Source organism: Atractosteus spatula, chromosome 3 (genome assembly GCF_055471065.1).
Source record: "Atractosteus spatula isolate fAtrSpa1 chromosome 3, fAtrSpa1.hap1, whole genome shotgun sequence".
Classification (NCBI taxonomy): domain Eukaryota; kingdom Metazoa; phylum Chordata; class Actinopteri; order Semionotiformes; family Lepisosteidae; genus Atractosteus; species Atractosteus spatula.
Genome location: NC_142708.1, coordinates 50,527,488 through 50,543,441, shown reverse-complemented (window position 1 = coordinate 50,543,441; position 15,954 = coordinate 50,527,488). Strand labels below are relative to the sequence as shown.

At 38.7% G+C, this 15,954-nt stretch overlaps 1 protein-coding gene across 3 annotated transcripts in view; it reads right to left on the bottom strand.

Moving 5' to 3' along the window:
- The window catches only part of tln1 (talin 1), a 132,745-nt gene extending 118,517 nt beyond the window's left edge, over positions 1-14,228 (bottom strand). For 2 of the 3 annotated variants that reach the window (XM_088910239.1, XM_088910241.1), the window contains exon 1: positions 14,106-14,228. The gene's annotated coding sequence lies outside the window, so the exon portion shown is untranslated. Of the gene's footprint in view, positions 1-13,479; positions 13,734-14,105 lie in introns of those variants that run through there. The other variant, XM_088910240.1, reaches the window with a different exon arrangement.
- Between the last annotated feature and the right edge of the window lie 1,726 nt (positions 14,229-15,954).

Sequence of the window (15,954 nt, the reverse complement as noted above, 5' to 3'; positions counted from 1 at the left end):
AATAAAATGAAGAAGATGCATTTACAAAAACAATGTCTAATGAAACAGCATTAAACAACCCCTCCTGTCACATTTAATGAAAGGAGACAAAGCTAATGACCAACTCAAATGGGATCAGACTTATACCTGGGACTTATGCGCATTTGTACACAGAGGGATTTTTTTAGCCTTCCTTCCCAGGCTTGAGATGTCCAAGAATGTCTTCCTGTGAAAGGACGAAACCGCTAATCAGTCACTTCAGGCAGCGGGCTGTTTCCACAAAGGAAGTGCGGAGCGGCAGTCTCAGTGAAAGCCTACTGCGTCCAAGTTGTGTGGTCATGGAGTTCTGGCGTACTTATCCGCTGGTGACGAGGAACAAGCTGCTGCAGATGTCCATTTTTTTGCGACCACGTTTTTTTTACCAATTTTCACATTTCAAGGTAGACAAAAAAACATTACCTTCTAAGGATGATTTTTAACCAAATGAAACAGTAAGCTCTATTCTGACCATTCTAACTCTTACGGATTAAGAGTTTTCGCCTAAAGTTTGAAAAATATTAAAATAATCATATAGTTAACGTGAAACTAAACTAATTCTGAGGCTGTACTTCAAGCCTTTCTAATGAGAATCTCAGCAAGCAAAGGGCACAAGGCAGGGTACACCCTGGACTGGGCACCTTTCCATCACAGGGCACACACTCACACCTAGGGCCAATTTTAACCTACCAGTATGTCTCAGGACTGTGGGGGAAATCGGAGCACCAGGAGGAAATCCACGTGACAAGAGGGAGATCATACAAACTCCAGGCACATAGCATTCCAGGTCTAGAATTGAACCCTCAACCCCAGTGCAAGGAGACAACAATGCTAACTACTATGCCAAACAAATTGGGTTTAATAGAACTTTGGAAATCACCCTTGTTAGAAAAGGATTTATGGCTTAGACATTGTACTGAATTTCTTAGATCTAGGCAGGCTATTTAGTTTTATGGTAGATGTGTCTGGCACTTACTAGCTATGAGATTGGCACAGGAGATATTGCTTTCCGATGCCATGCATATAACCCTCAGATATTTTCTTAAGTACACAAGTTGGTCATCTGACATTATCGGTGTAAGTGAATGGTGTCTCCAGCACCTTCACTGATTATGTCTTTCTCCTGAAGACGATCTAATGTAAAGGAAGAGTTCAGATCATGAGAAAGGTGAAATCTCCTGGCAGTGGTGGCATTCCACCTGAATTTTAAATGGAAATCACACATGCTGTCAGGTTCTAGTAATGAGTCTTATTTCTTCTCATTGCACTTACAAGCCAGTTTAGAGAACGCCAGTCTTAGACTCAGTGTTCTCATGAGTCTGCAGTCTATTGGTATCTGTAACTTGCCATAGGTTACACTTCAACTTCCATTTTGGTGACAAACAGGAAACGGTTAACCGAGGACAAAGTTAGATGGCTTCTGTCATTACAGATAACAGAGAATAAAGCATGTTGCTGAAAGTCTTGCTGTAGATTTGCCCATTAAATGTTTTTGTTTCCTGTCTCTGCTGTATGACTCCTAAACTTCTTTGAAACCAAGGTTTACTCTGTGCCAAGTTATTAAAAAGTGTACTCTATGTGTTTAGTTCTAACTGCTATTTATTTCCAAAGGACAGGTAAGGTCTATACCAGATGGACTGTGGCTCATTGGCCTGAACTCATGCTGGTTCCCTTAGTGTTAACTGGGCTAGAAAGTATGTGACTCCCCCTTCCCCAGACAGGACGCTGGTCTATTGCAGGGATTATCCCCCAGCCAAGCTGGACCCTAATTTTATAGCCAGGTGGACTGGAGCAACTGGGATATAGTATCTCACTCAGAGTACAACAACAGTCATGAGTCCCAAGTGTTGCCATTGTACTATGCTCTTGCCCCCCAGAAGACAGGAAGCCAACTAAATCCTTGATTTAATGATTTAATGGACAAACTTGAGATTATCTTTACATGAGGATGGGTTAGGTGGAATGTCAAAGGCGCAAATACAAGAATCTCAACAAAAGATACATTGATTATATATTTCATGCCCATTTATTTAACCAAGCATCCATCCAATTTCTACCTGCTTCTTCCAATTGCTCACTGGGAGCTATCCTGGCAAGCAACATCTATTTAACATATTTAAATTTCTCAGACATACCTGAGGCCCTGTGTATTTAATTTATTTCCTACCTTTGCACTTTACAGCTTCAATTAGGCTTTCTGGGGCCCTGGGCTCAGGCAATAGTCCACCTTGATTCAACGTGAAGAGTGATGTGTGACCTGTGCATCCTCAGTTCTAATTCTGATCCACTTTTCATTTAGAAGATGTGAAGCTGCAGCCCTTTTATATAACTTGGATATTTACAGCAAGCTGAAGATGAGTAACAAGTGTCATGTCACTCCAGAAACAAAGTGACAATATTTTTACAAAGTTTATTGACAGTATAAAGCCCCTTGAGATACATCATGTCATTTACAAGGAGGTCCTGTGAGAATACTAAGAAACATATGCAAAATCTACTACAATTGCAAACTTAAATTAAAATTGGTTGTAAGGCATCTGTAATGGCACAAACTGTGCGTGTTTCTTTCATAAACTAGGCCTGCTTTTATGTGAAATTTCTCTTTTTCATTTTTCTATCAATGTCATTGTAAGCTGTTATACCATTTTAAAAAAAAAACACGCTTAAGGGTGGGACCAAAAAAAAAAACTGAAAACACACTGAAGATACCTGAAATCATGGCACACCATAATAATATAGTATGAAGCATAGCAGCAATTCAACAAGAACAAAATTGGTAAGATTTTATAATACTGTATATTCAGTTGTATCCTCTGCACAATATTCAATATTAGATTTACATTGATGAATTGACTATTTCTGGCACTGTGTGTTATATTACTGTATTTAGACTTTTTATTTTAATATAGGAGGGTCGCTTTAGAACAAGGTTTCTGTGCTTTGTTGAAGATATTTAAGGATGTCAGGCATGCAACAATTAAAATTGTGGTTTTGTTATCTGCAAAAGAGGACGCTGGAACATAGCAGGCCTAACGTTTATTAGCAAAATTACAGATATCCTGTTTTTTAAAATGAGACTCCTGTATCTCCCATATGGCAGCACTTATTTTTTCTCTTTGGAAGACAGCATAGTTGTTCAAATTTAGCCTGCAAATATTCCAGTACTAAACAAAAGCATTAGTCATGGTATCAAAGACTGAATTCAGAGATGTATAAAGTTTCGACTCGCAACAAATTCAACCTCCAGTCCACTACATTACCCAGTTTTGCTGTTACCAGCTCCTTAATTACTTAATTGATCATTTGTAGGATGAACATAGCAAAATAGCAATTAAGGAGTTGGTTGTATCAAAGTTTTGCAATGGAGTAGACTAGAAAGGCCACACATTGAGTAGCCACGTGACAAAATACACACAGCAGTTCTGGAAAGAAACTTTCATCCATCTGTTTTCTAACTACTTAACAGTTGCTAACACAGACGGGTACACACTCACACTAGGGCCAAATTTCCCAGAAGCTAATTAACCTGCCAGTATGTTTTGGATTGTGGAAGAAACCGGAGCACCTAGAGGAAACCCATAGTAACATGGGGAGAACCTCACAAAGATAGCACCCCAGGTCCAGAATTGAATGCAGTGCTAACCACTGTGCAACTGTGTCACCCAAAAACATGCACTTGTAGCTGAAAAGTAGAACCTTAACTGCCCCCCACCACTCCTGAATTAGACCAACAAGGACAGGAAGCCTCTGCAAAAAAAACATTGTGGCCCTCAGACTGGTGACCCACCAGTCTGTGACTCTTGTACCATCATCACATGAAGCCAAAACTCTTACGCTCTGATGAAAATGACATTCTTTCAGTTTCTTCTTGACTGTAAACAGCAAAGAATCAACACAATGCACAAAATAATTAAAGTAAGGGAATAACAAAAACAAGTGACAACAGATGGTAGGCCTTGATCCTAAACAGTAGTTCCTGGTTTCCCTATATAAGCACCTTTGATTCTCATCTGCAACACTAATAATCGAGAAGAGTACAGCATAATAATTTTCTTATTTCCCATTTAAAATTTCTACCAAAAGAAACCTTAATGGCAAAAAATTAAAGGAAAATCAAAACTGAAAAAAATTGCGGCGAAGTGAAGAGTAAGAGGAAGGGCACCTCCGAATTTTAGGGAAAGGTGTTTGCAATCAAAGCTAAATAATACGGGGAATTGAACTCTTCTTTGCTAGCTGATAGAACTGGTCTGTATTTTTTACAACATGAAGAGCAACTGCATAAAAGAGGTGCAGCCTCCACAAGTCACTTCACTTCACAGTAATCAGCAAGATTCCCCTCCTGCATCCAAGTCCTCAGGGGACAAAGAGACCTTTATTCACTGGTAGCCTAGTACAATACATTACAGTGAGTATCAATGGCAACCTTGTTCCCAAGAAAAGACTTTCACAGATCTGCTGCTACCTCTTTAATGTCTTCTAGTACATTTCCACAATAGAAATATTCACAAGAATTGTCCTTCGGAGTTACAAACAGCTTTACAAGGAGAAATGTAACCATTAAACATTCTGTTCTGACATCACAGCACTTCTGGTAAGCACCAGTACCAGCTGTCACACCAGAATTACACAGTTAGCATTGCTTTCTTACAAACCGATTCTTATTAGGAACGACACATGCACACAGCAGGAAAAACTCATCAACATCACTCTTTGTGAGAAACAAAAACCTAATATAAAAAGAAACATCCATAAACCAAACTCGTCATTATGACACAAAAAGATGTTACATCTGAAGTTGTTGCAAAGAGCAGCAAAAGTTATTAGCCCAACTAGCTAATGAAGCTAAGACCCTAGTACCTTTCAAGAAAATGGTAGGATTTTGGGCCTTAGAACAACTGAAAAGTATCAAACAAGTAAATGGATTGAATGGCGTCCCCCCATTTGTGACCTAAGGATCATAATGTTTAAGTTCAAAAACCTCTAGTATAAGGTAATAAAACACTGCCAAAAACTTTATGAAATAAAAGAAATTGGAACTCCATTTTTGTAAAAAGCAGCAAATTGAAATTACAAGTAGCATTTGGCTGATGTGGTAAGCAACACCTTGAAGTTAACGAGGCTTGTGACATAACATGTCATGATGCAGATTAATTTCAAGTGAAAAAATACAACTGAGAAACTCACTTCATTAAACAGCTTCAGGCTACAGGAGCAGGGCTATGACTGGACAGCACTAGCTCCACCTACTCAACAGCTCAACTGCAAACTACATCCAAAAGCTGCTTCTTTGATAATCTGTCATGTGTAATTCTGAAATTCTGTAAATGTGTTGATTTCTTTGTGCAATACAATTTAGACCAACTAAGCACCAGTTGTTAACCAATAACCCATATCCACAGGAAGAACATATTGAATTCCTGATTAACAATTATTGGTTTGAATGTCAAAATCAGCTTAATATATCCTGGTTACAGTTAGTACTCAAGGAAGAAAAAAGATTTTAAGGTTCAACAAATCTATACAAATAAAGTAAATGCCCCCACATCACAAATAGAGGAAAAAGATGCAGTTGTACTCTATTAAAATGGTTAGATTTTTTTCTGCCAGCTCACACAGAGTTTGTTCTGGATGGGTAGGATGTTTAAGTATTTCTGAATAAAATGCATTATTATACACAAATGAAGACTAATTGAGCCAAAACTCCCCCCCCCCCCCAGAGAATTAATACAACAAAGTAAAAGAGCATATGTCTAAGCTGCAGTGACAGCTCTGTTATTGGAAAACTGAAGACATATCACACCCTCCAACGCACATAGCTAAAGCAGACCGAGCCTCCTTCAATGCCAACATCTGAAACATTTCAGCCCGCAATTACAGGCACAAGGGTGCAATCCATCTGGATTTGGGCTATGCAATCATCTGGGTTAAAAGCACTTATGTTGATTTAAAAAACAAAACCTTCACTATCACTGACCAATACACACCTGGAATCCATGGTCTAACAAAATAGCATTGTGGACTGTTTTCAACACTAACTGCAGATATGCAAGCTGCATTCCCCGGTGTATGTACTACACAAGTACGTAGCTATAAATAAATGAAAGAGAAGTGCTATACATCTAATTAAAGCACTTACTTCACATCAGAGAGTCTAGCAGTGTAAACTGAAGGTAGCCACATTGTGGAATCTTCAGAAATTAGCTCTAATATTGCCCAGGAAGCGTAGGTATACCAATTAGATTTATTTTTTTAAATGAGGGATATAGAACGGGGTCTTTACCCTTTGGTTGGATTTCAGAATAAGCACAAATTTAAAAAATAACTTTTGAATCACAAACCTTCTATTTAAAAACCAAATCAGGAGGGCTCCTGAGTGGTTCAATCAGTGAAGCCCTCTCTCAGTGCATGGTAAGCTCTGCAGTCCAGTCATCTCGACTTGGTCAACACTACCAGTCAACTGGAATTCCGAGAGCAGCAGGACACAACTGGCTGGGCACAACCTGTGGCACTTCTAGGATCAGCTGGCCAGGGCGCCCTGGTATCTTACACACAGATGCACTGCATACAGTGACAGGAGCTCTGTTTCACCAGTTGTCAACAACTCTCCTGCATCGCATCATGGTGAGCAACAGTTCAGAAGTGGATGGGGCTGTGGAGCACGTCTGACCATCCTCATTCTCTCAATGGTATGTGTCAGGATGTACAGGAAAAAAATGGCATTTCCAAACTGGAGTGGCATAAAACTAAAAAATGGGTAGAAAACTAAAACTGAAAAAATAATTTAAAAACAGGGTAAATCATGCAAAACCAATCCAAGTTATAAGATTTAGTCCTAACCCCCCACCCCATAAAATTTTAAGGTTAAAGGCTTTACATAAACCTCTCAAAATGCAAAATTGAATGCAACATATGGTATGTAATACAAACACAATGCTAAAAAGTGTTTTAAGCGTGTTTTTTCTATATATTCATCTGTTTAATTCTGAAAGTAATCCAGCATATAAAGTGTAAGAATTTGTGAGGAGAAAAATAGTGGAATGGAACAGTGGTGCAAACATTTCAAGCACAGTAAGAGCAAAATCCTGTTGCGATAGTAATCACTGCACCTCCAATCTAGGGACAAAGCTTAATAATAACACACCAGAAAAATGTTCATCATACACAAAACTGCATTACATTCATAAGGGCAGAGTTACTGATATCATCAGATACAATTAGCTTCTTCAGTGTGGAGTGGATCATTAATACTGTGGTCATTACAAGTACATCTGTGAATATACTTTGGTGTGCACATTCTCTTGGGTTTGTCTCAATGCAAATCTACACCAGAAAGTCTCGATTACTCCCGGTTTTTATTTTCAGTACTGACATATTTTAAATGGAAATAGCTTTAAAATGACTAAAATTATCTTATTTTATTTTTGTGTGTAATTACAACCTAAACCAATTCGTCAACCCATCTGAGAATTGCTAACTCTAAACCCAATGCTTGACAGCAGGTGATTACTTTGCCATAAATTTATAATGCCAGAGGTAACTTACTTGATGGGAAGTTACTGAACTGAGCTTGCAGTATTTGATTGGCAAGTGGGTTAATTTAATTTTTAAAAATGTTTTCTGCTTTGTTACAGGCTTCTTCTGTACATTTTCAGAATTTACATTTTAATCTTTAGATTTTTTAAAATAAGTCTCAATATTGAAAGTGTAGGCCGACACGTTTATTTCTTCTTGAAGATTTTTTTTTATTTTTAACTTAATTTTGACTTCCTCCCATTGACAATGAGTAACAAAACAGCAGACTTGGTAAACTGTTTAACCTTTGGCCATGATTCCTAATCACAAAGAAGTGCTTTAAGCACGCGGGGGACTGCAGGCAATCTGTCTGTAAGGTGATGACTTGAAGTCTCACACGTTTGTAAGTACTTGTATGATAAAGATGCCTGCAGCGCATTGTTATCAAGTCCTGCTACAGAAAGCCAATTTTCAAAATGTGTGATAGTTGTTTTGCCAGCACCTAAAGTTGAAGCTCATTTAAAAATAATATCCCAGAGACGTGAAGAGATTTGCTTTGGCACTTGTGTCAATTGGAGATGCAACACATTCTAATACCAGGACATTTGGGGTACAGGCCTAAGTACTACAGAGGGGTTCACTCACTGTGTTTTTTCGGTCCTGCATTTTAAATGTATTTCCATTAACTTATGACAAACTGAAGAGAAGCAGCATAAGATTTTCGTTGTACTCACCCAATGTAAAATAGCAAATCTGCTGCTTAACCTCCTGTCTCAGCTTGCAGAGAGGAATCTGACAACCACTCACACTCACACTCACACTCACACTCACACTCACACTCACACGTGTACGCTGATTCCACTGACCCACACACCTCTGTGCCATTCACCTCTTCAACACACTGCAGGCTACACAAACCCACACCAGAGCTTCAGAGCCAACTGAGAGAGACCCAGATTATACCGGCCACTGTCGGCAAGTGACATAACCCAGTCTTGAACCCAGAATCACAGAACTCAACCCGCGCTCAGGCCGGTGCCTTTACCTAAGGAGAGGCCTCCCATATAAAGGCAAATAGTCTTTAAATCCTCCCACAGCCGTAACAAAACAAGTAGAAAGTTTTTAGGTGCAGATTACATCCTATCCTGCTCTGGCTTAAAAACTTAAATTTTAGAGCAGTTCCTAAAATTTAATTCAATATATGAAGTTGCATTGACTACATTTCAATGATAAATGGCCACTTGACTGGCAGATTCAAAACTATGTGCAGAATGTGGGCAAACCCCTTGCCTTAAATTAGATGTCCTTCTCCCTCCCACCTCACACTTCGAGCTTAAGCAGAGCCAGAGTGTATAATTTTTCTGACAAATAATCATACAACCATGCTGCTCTTTGCTCACAGCTTCCAAGGTGAACTAATGCAAAGTTTCAGTTTGGGTCACAACACGTGGTGGCAGAGATTGTGAAGCCAAGATTTAAACGGTCTAATTTAACAATTACAACTCTACACTTGTTCATTCAAGAAGGACCTTGCAAACACTCTACTAACAGACCATCTGCGATGCACGGCAATACCTCAAAATCTATTATGAGCTGTACAGAAGTTGACCTACATGAGGAATGAGTATGTGCATTGTTACTAGTGGTTTATTAAACACTTTGCCTTTACATCTCTCTCTCAGAATTGTTACGCCTGAGTTTCTCTTTTAAAATGTTTGATGCTGACAGGTATGACCTAAAATGGGCACCAATCTACTGAAATGTTAAATTCCTGACAACACCTTGTTGATTAGAATTTTCGTCAGTCTGCAGTCCTGAACACCATCTTCTGACAAAAGGAACAACTTCATGACTCATTAGCAGTTTGACTTCTGAATAAAATAAGGCATTTAGAAGAAAACTTTCAATCAAAGTGTTACACATTACACTGTGACACAGCTCCTGTCACATATACCAGTCTGAAAGGAGTATTAAGTGTTGTTTTCAGGCTTCAAGAGTACCTTAAGTCCTACAGTAAGTAATATACTGTATTCAGACGGTTAACAACTTTATTATTAACGCTGCAAACAAATGCAGGAACTGAAACTAGCTGAAACTGCTGAAGATCATATCTGGTAATTAAAACATTTTTAACATAAGATTGGGTCAATTTTAAGTGAAATTCCTCAGCATGAAACATTTTAATGGAGAAATACAGAAATAACCATTTTGGCACATTTTGGACTCTCATGCCTTGTTTTTGTTCAATCCATGGCAAACTAGAAAAACTAACATTTACACCCACAGGAGCAACGCATTATCTGTTTCACCACTGGCTGAAACACTGGACTGATGCCTACTGAGGTGACTTTTTACACTCATTTCTCAGGATATCGCATGGTTAAATTAATATATACTAGGACTGAAACTACAGGATGATTATGAATCAGATATTACAGACTCCTATGGAAACATGCCAATCAATGCTGAAGTAAGAAATGTGATTTTATCATCTTTGGGTTACTGTGCTTTGACAACTGCTCAGTTCACAAGGAATTCCACACTCATACAATCAGTAGTTTTACTCTATTACATGTGCAGTCCAGCCTTCTTTTTAATCCACACTACATGAAACCACATTGACCACAGGTCATCAACAGATGAGACTGCATGGACCATTTTACAGGAAGTGTCAAAACTTCCCACAACATGCTGACAAAACACTTTTCAAATCCAGCTGTGTAGCACTATCAGGAACACTACTTCAAAGGTAGTGAACGGTCTCCTGTTCTCCACAGTCACAATGTGAGCAGAAACATGTGTAAGCATGTCACATTCCTTAACCCTTCACAACCTGGGAATGTAAGGAATTCCTTGTCAAGTACCGGGGGAATTTTAGGATATAAGCGGGTAGTTCATCCAAAGATACAAGACCTACTTAAATATTTCTTCTCCAGTACTACATTAAGTAATAATTTCCTATGATTTTCAGTATTAAGAACACATGAGATTTAAAATTATTACTTTTAAAGTAGTGCACTGCATATACAGAATGTTAGTTAAAAAGACTAGGCTATTTTAGTGTGAGAATTTGTGTTTGAAACTAAACATCTGTAATTTTATGACTTGCAAGGGGAGAGAGCAGCCTTTTTTCATGAGTGCTCTTCTGTCATTTGAATTCTACTATCGTTTAAAAGCAGAAATGATCATACATCCCTGCAGCGATTATTAAAAAGCAGCCTATCAGTGAGGAGCAGGGCACACTTCTGTCATGCTGAGACCTGCTCCCATAATCTACATCTCTAGAGGCAACAATTCTTGTAATAGAGAAACTTGCATTTCTCCACAATTGTAGTAGATGCAGCATACATGTGTGTATGTACCCACCCACAATGATGATCAGATTTAGTGGAGTATCTGAACATCTTATCCAAATCGAACTAAGCAAGGAAAATTAAGAGAAATGAGTAGCTTATGTAAAAAAAACACATCCACTTCGTAACATGGTAGACTTGTGGATGTGTTATACAGGCTTCAAACCATTATCCTCTTGAATGGGCTTTTTTTCTCTCTCAGATGCAAATGTACATGCAGTTTTCAGTACAAGTTGAGAGAGGAAAGGCATGTGAAACCAGCTTCTCAGTTATGGGACTAGGAAAGTGTGAAACAGGAGTGAAGAGTAATGAAGAAAGACTTCTATGAAAGAATTTTAATGAAGAAGAGACACACAAGATGGTCAAAGCTTTTTATAGAATGGAGTATAGGCTGAAATAGATTGAGAAAAAAAACTATGCAAACTTTACTGGCAACTATGCAGAGATTAAAACAACTAAAAGAGAATACAGACTTCTACAATGTCTCTAACTCCTTTTCTTAACCAGCGCAGAACTCGACATGCAGCAGACTTCAATTCCAAATCAAAACTCACCATTTCAAAGGAAACCGTGAGAAGAAGTGCCTGAGAAACCATCTTGACAAGGAGGGAAAATCTGCACTTGGACACGGACAATATATTTAATGATTAAATGAGGACTAAACCCATTAGATCAGTCACCAGAGCAAAGGAGGTCAGGGCTTTGGATAAATGAAGTAATGTCTGCTAGTCAGAGCTCCAAAAGGAAACAGTATGTTACAGATAAAACAAAACAAATGCTGTGCAGTACCTGCAGAGAGACAAGGAGGTGGTGCTAAAAAGGGTTGAGGTTTTGTCAGCACAGAATCAGGAGTTGGAATCAGAACACAACGAGGATGCGTCAGTATCAATGCATTCTCTAATGCTGTGCAATAGCTTCCACTAAGATTAGGTCTAATTAAGGGGAAGAGTTTCAGTGTAGTGCTTGTAAGCACATTACATATACTTATTTTACAGAACCAGCAAATAAAACCCAATTGTCTCTACAAATTTTAAATACATGGCTACACAAAACCTAAATTAAAAAATAACAAAAGGTTCAGGAGCCCTCCAGATGGCTCCATTGGTAAAGACACTGGCTCTGTGTGAAGCTGATGCTCTCATCCAGACATGAGTCTGAGTTTAGGCCATGTCACTAAGCTCTACTCTGACTGGAGATTCTTCAAGCAGCGACACTAAAAAGGACAGGGTTGGGATGAGTGCAGTTGCATTAGTGACCTCACTGAGCGACGTGCCTCTCCTCCAATTGCTGTTAACCTCAGGTACATCCCTGTGGAGCTTGTCATGTGCCAAAAGAAGACCAGATAATTGGGGAAGCAGATCAGAGGGGCCCATCTGTCCCTCTTCAATCTTGTGCAACTGCAAAGGGGTTATCGAGCCGAGCAGGCCAAGACACTACAGACAGAATTGATATAATAAGAAAATAACTCACAATAGCATTTTTCTAAATCAGAACAAAACCATTTAAGACCTGGGCCTTCCGATCTTACCTCCATTGCAATTTCATTGGATGAGATTGACAGAAACCAGAGGAAAGAATGGCTTGCAAATACAGTACATGTTCTGTGAAAGAGTCAGGAGTGAATGTAAATAGGTACCTGCACCCTGCTTAGATTGAGACAGTTGCATAGGTTTACGAAGTTACTATTGTTACAGAGGTTAATGGTATTTAGATGATAAACGTTTGTGGTGCAAAGAAAAAACACAAAACTACACATCTATTCTATAGTTGTATATATAGACTATATGTACAGTATGTTTCATAAATATAGATGCACAAAATGTATCATTCTGTTCAGCTAGTTCTTAATCACGTCTTATAAAAAAAACATGTAAGTGCATTTGTTAAGTAAGGCATAACTTTCAGATATACAAAGCATACAAAAATATATGATCATTTTACTGACTGAAAGGTTTGATTGCATATAAATCAACATATTAATAATTATTCAGGTTGAAAATGCTATTGGGGATTATTGTTGTTAACGCTGATTTCAAAAAGTCCACGTTTTGTTTACGAAATGGAGGGAAAAAAGAACGGATATAGTAGTTTTAAGCTATAAAATACAAGACATGTATCATTATAGTTACAGTGTTAATTAATTCTCAATTTTAACTTTCTAAAACAGAATAATTTGAAAAGTTCTAACTTCCCCTTTAATGTGTAGCCGAATTACTGTACGGTAGCTTGTCAGATTTTCAGTAGTGATCCTGTAACTCTGTTTCGTTTTCTGACCTACAGTACTTTGACTACTCACTCCCTCCTAAGAGACAATGTTACCTTTCCTTGTTATATAAAGTAGTAACAAACAGGACATTTACACCAAAACTCTGTTCTCATAAAATAACATATTATGTTAAGTAAATCCCATTTACAAAACGAGCCACCACCCCTGCCTTCGCTTAATGTAGTTAGTTACACTGTCTCCAATCCATGCTCCGACCGATCAGCAACAACGTAAAACTCCTTAAGAAGGTGTGATTAAACCTAGGCCTCCGACTTTACACACCTACGTAGCTATTATTGCAAAGTTTTGCAAAGATCTGTATTTTTCACTCACCTAAAAACACAAACGTTTTAATCATTATGCAGTTGTGTAACACGAAAACCCGAAGGGTCCCACATAAAGAGGCTACAAACACGTCTTCTCTTCCTCCTTCTGGGTTTACTTCTCTTTTCTAGATGGGCTGTTTCCTTTTTACGTGCCCTACAGCAACATAAATACCCAGCTTCTTCTCCAAAGCCTTATTAATCCACGAAGCCCTCGATAAACGCCAGAAGAAAGGTTTATAACACAAATCCGACAAGTTGTCTGCTATTCAACCAATGAGCAGCTTTCGTTGCTTTTCCTGTCTGCCTGCACAGCTCCCTTCAGTCCTTACGAGTTACTCATTTCAGATTTAGAATTAAAACGAAACTCAACTTGTATTCTGAGCGTTTTCCAAACTGCTGCGATTTGTTTAGGGAAGTTTTGGAAATGCTTCTAAAACGAAAGTATATAAAGAAGTTTTAAAATATCCGGCCACATATCCTGGCAAAAAAAACGAGCCCTACAGGGCAGTTTTACAGCAAAGCAAGTTGTCCTTTTGACATCGGAAGAGACTTCACATTCAAAAAAGGCAGTACAAAACTTTTAACCTTAAGCCCAACTTTGCATTTACATGAGCAAATAGGATTTGTACTCACCTCTTGTGATTTGTTCTCCCTGGTCACGTTTCCACTTTTATTGCTCCAAACAGAATAAATATCCCTTTTCTCCCCCAGCCCTCCGAGATGTTCCAACTGCTGGTAAATGTCAGATTGTGATTTTTCAGCTCCCTCCCTGCTGAGTTCAGCAGCAGTATACAAACTCCACCCAGCACAGACACAGCCCTAAGATGTGCACACGACGTCGTGATGCAAGCGGAGGGGCGGTTAAAGGGGACAAGGGGAGAACCATGCTTCTCCTGCGCTTCACTGCTCTACAGATCTGTTCAGAAAATGATACAGTTGTTTAGCTGGGAGACCCGCAAGACCGAGCCTCGACTTTTTGTTAACCCATGAAAGAATGGGTTTCTTCTAAAGAAACAATGGCAGAATGACACCTACAGCTTCATTCATGCTTGGTAAACTCACACATGGGAATTTACCTCAAAATGGGAATGTATTTGTTTTAACATATACCCAAGACTATTAAATGTGAGACCACGATTGTCATCAACGTCCTAACGTTGTGCGGTTAAGATCCGTGTTTCTGATCTGCCCTCGGACAGGGAGTGGTTTTGCTTGATTTAACAGATTGCTGGTGGATTTTGCTATGATCTGAAAACCACCCTAGTTTACTAACTGCACCAGAATCTGGATCAAGGATATGAATTAGCAAGAGCAGTGGTCCTAGTTCAGATCCCTGTATTAGGTATGTATCTCTGTTCTGGATGCCATCAACTCCATACAAGGCCAGCGTCTGAGAATAGTATAAACTTGGACTAAACAGAAAAAAATCACAAGCGTTCCAGAAGCAAGAGTGTAGCTGCACCTCAGTTGCTCATGACAGTTAAAGACCGGCTTTGCTTGGGGTGGCGAACAGTTTGAATCTCTCCAGCATCGAGTTATGAAATACATATGTACAAGCTAAGAAATACACTACTGCATTCTTCATATGAAATGCAGATATTGAAAATGATGTAAACAAAAATATACTGGAATATACATATTCATTAATATTGTAAAATATTTATTTTACTGAAATTTGGCTTTATGCGGCACAGTGGCACACTGGTGAGAATTGCTGCCTTGCTGGGGCAGTGCTGGGGGACCTGGGTTCAATTCCTGGTGTGCTGTCTGTGAGGAGTTTGCACGTTCTCCCTGTGCTTGTGTGGGTTTTCTCCAGGTTTCCTCCCACAATCCAAATACAGTACTTGCAAGTAGGGTAACTGGCTTCTTGAAAAACTGTCCCTGGTGTGAGTGTGTGTCCTGCCATTCACCCAGTGCTTCACTGTGACTCTGAATTGGATAATCAGATATTGAAAGTGTTGGTGATAGTGATATGTTTCCATATCAACCAATAAGAGCTACAGAATGTGCATGCTACTGCACATTATCTAGAAAGCATTTACAAACAAGAGACAGTTAAATCAAAATCCTTATACCCCTATTCAATACTATTTGAAATTTTAATTAAATTTGAAACATTTCAATGTTTCAGTTCTGATTTGTTATAGTTTTAAGTTCTCCTTGCCTTTTAAGTAGTGTTTGAAGTGTTTACAAGGCTAGTTTCTGTTGCAGTAAGCACTACAGTCCCACCTAGAGGCCATCTAGTGCAACCAGGTTTTGTAAGGCATATTAGGAAAAAAATGAAATACTATTTTGGTTTCCCAGACATTTCCAAAGCAATCTGTATTCTCGTTTTATATAATTTCCCACCTCAGAATTCAACACAACAATACAGTTGCTGCCAAGACCATTAATGACTGCACTGCAAATGCTCTTGAAATAAAACATCAATTGCTTAAGATGTGTCAGCTGCAACACAGTGGTTGTGAGCTTTAACTGTAGT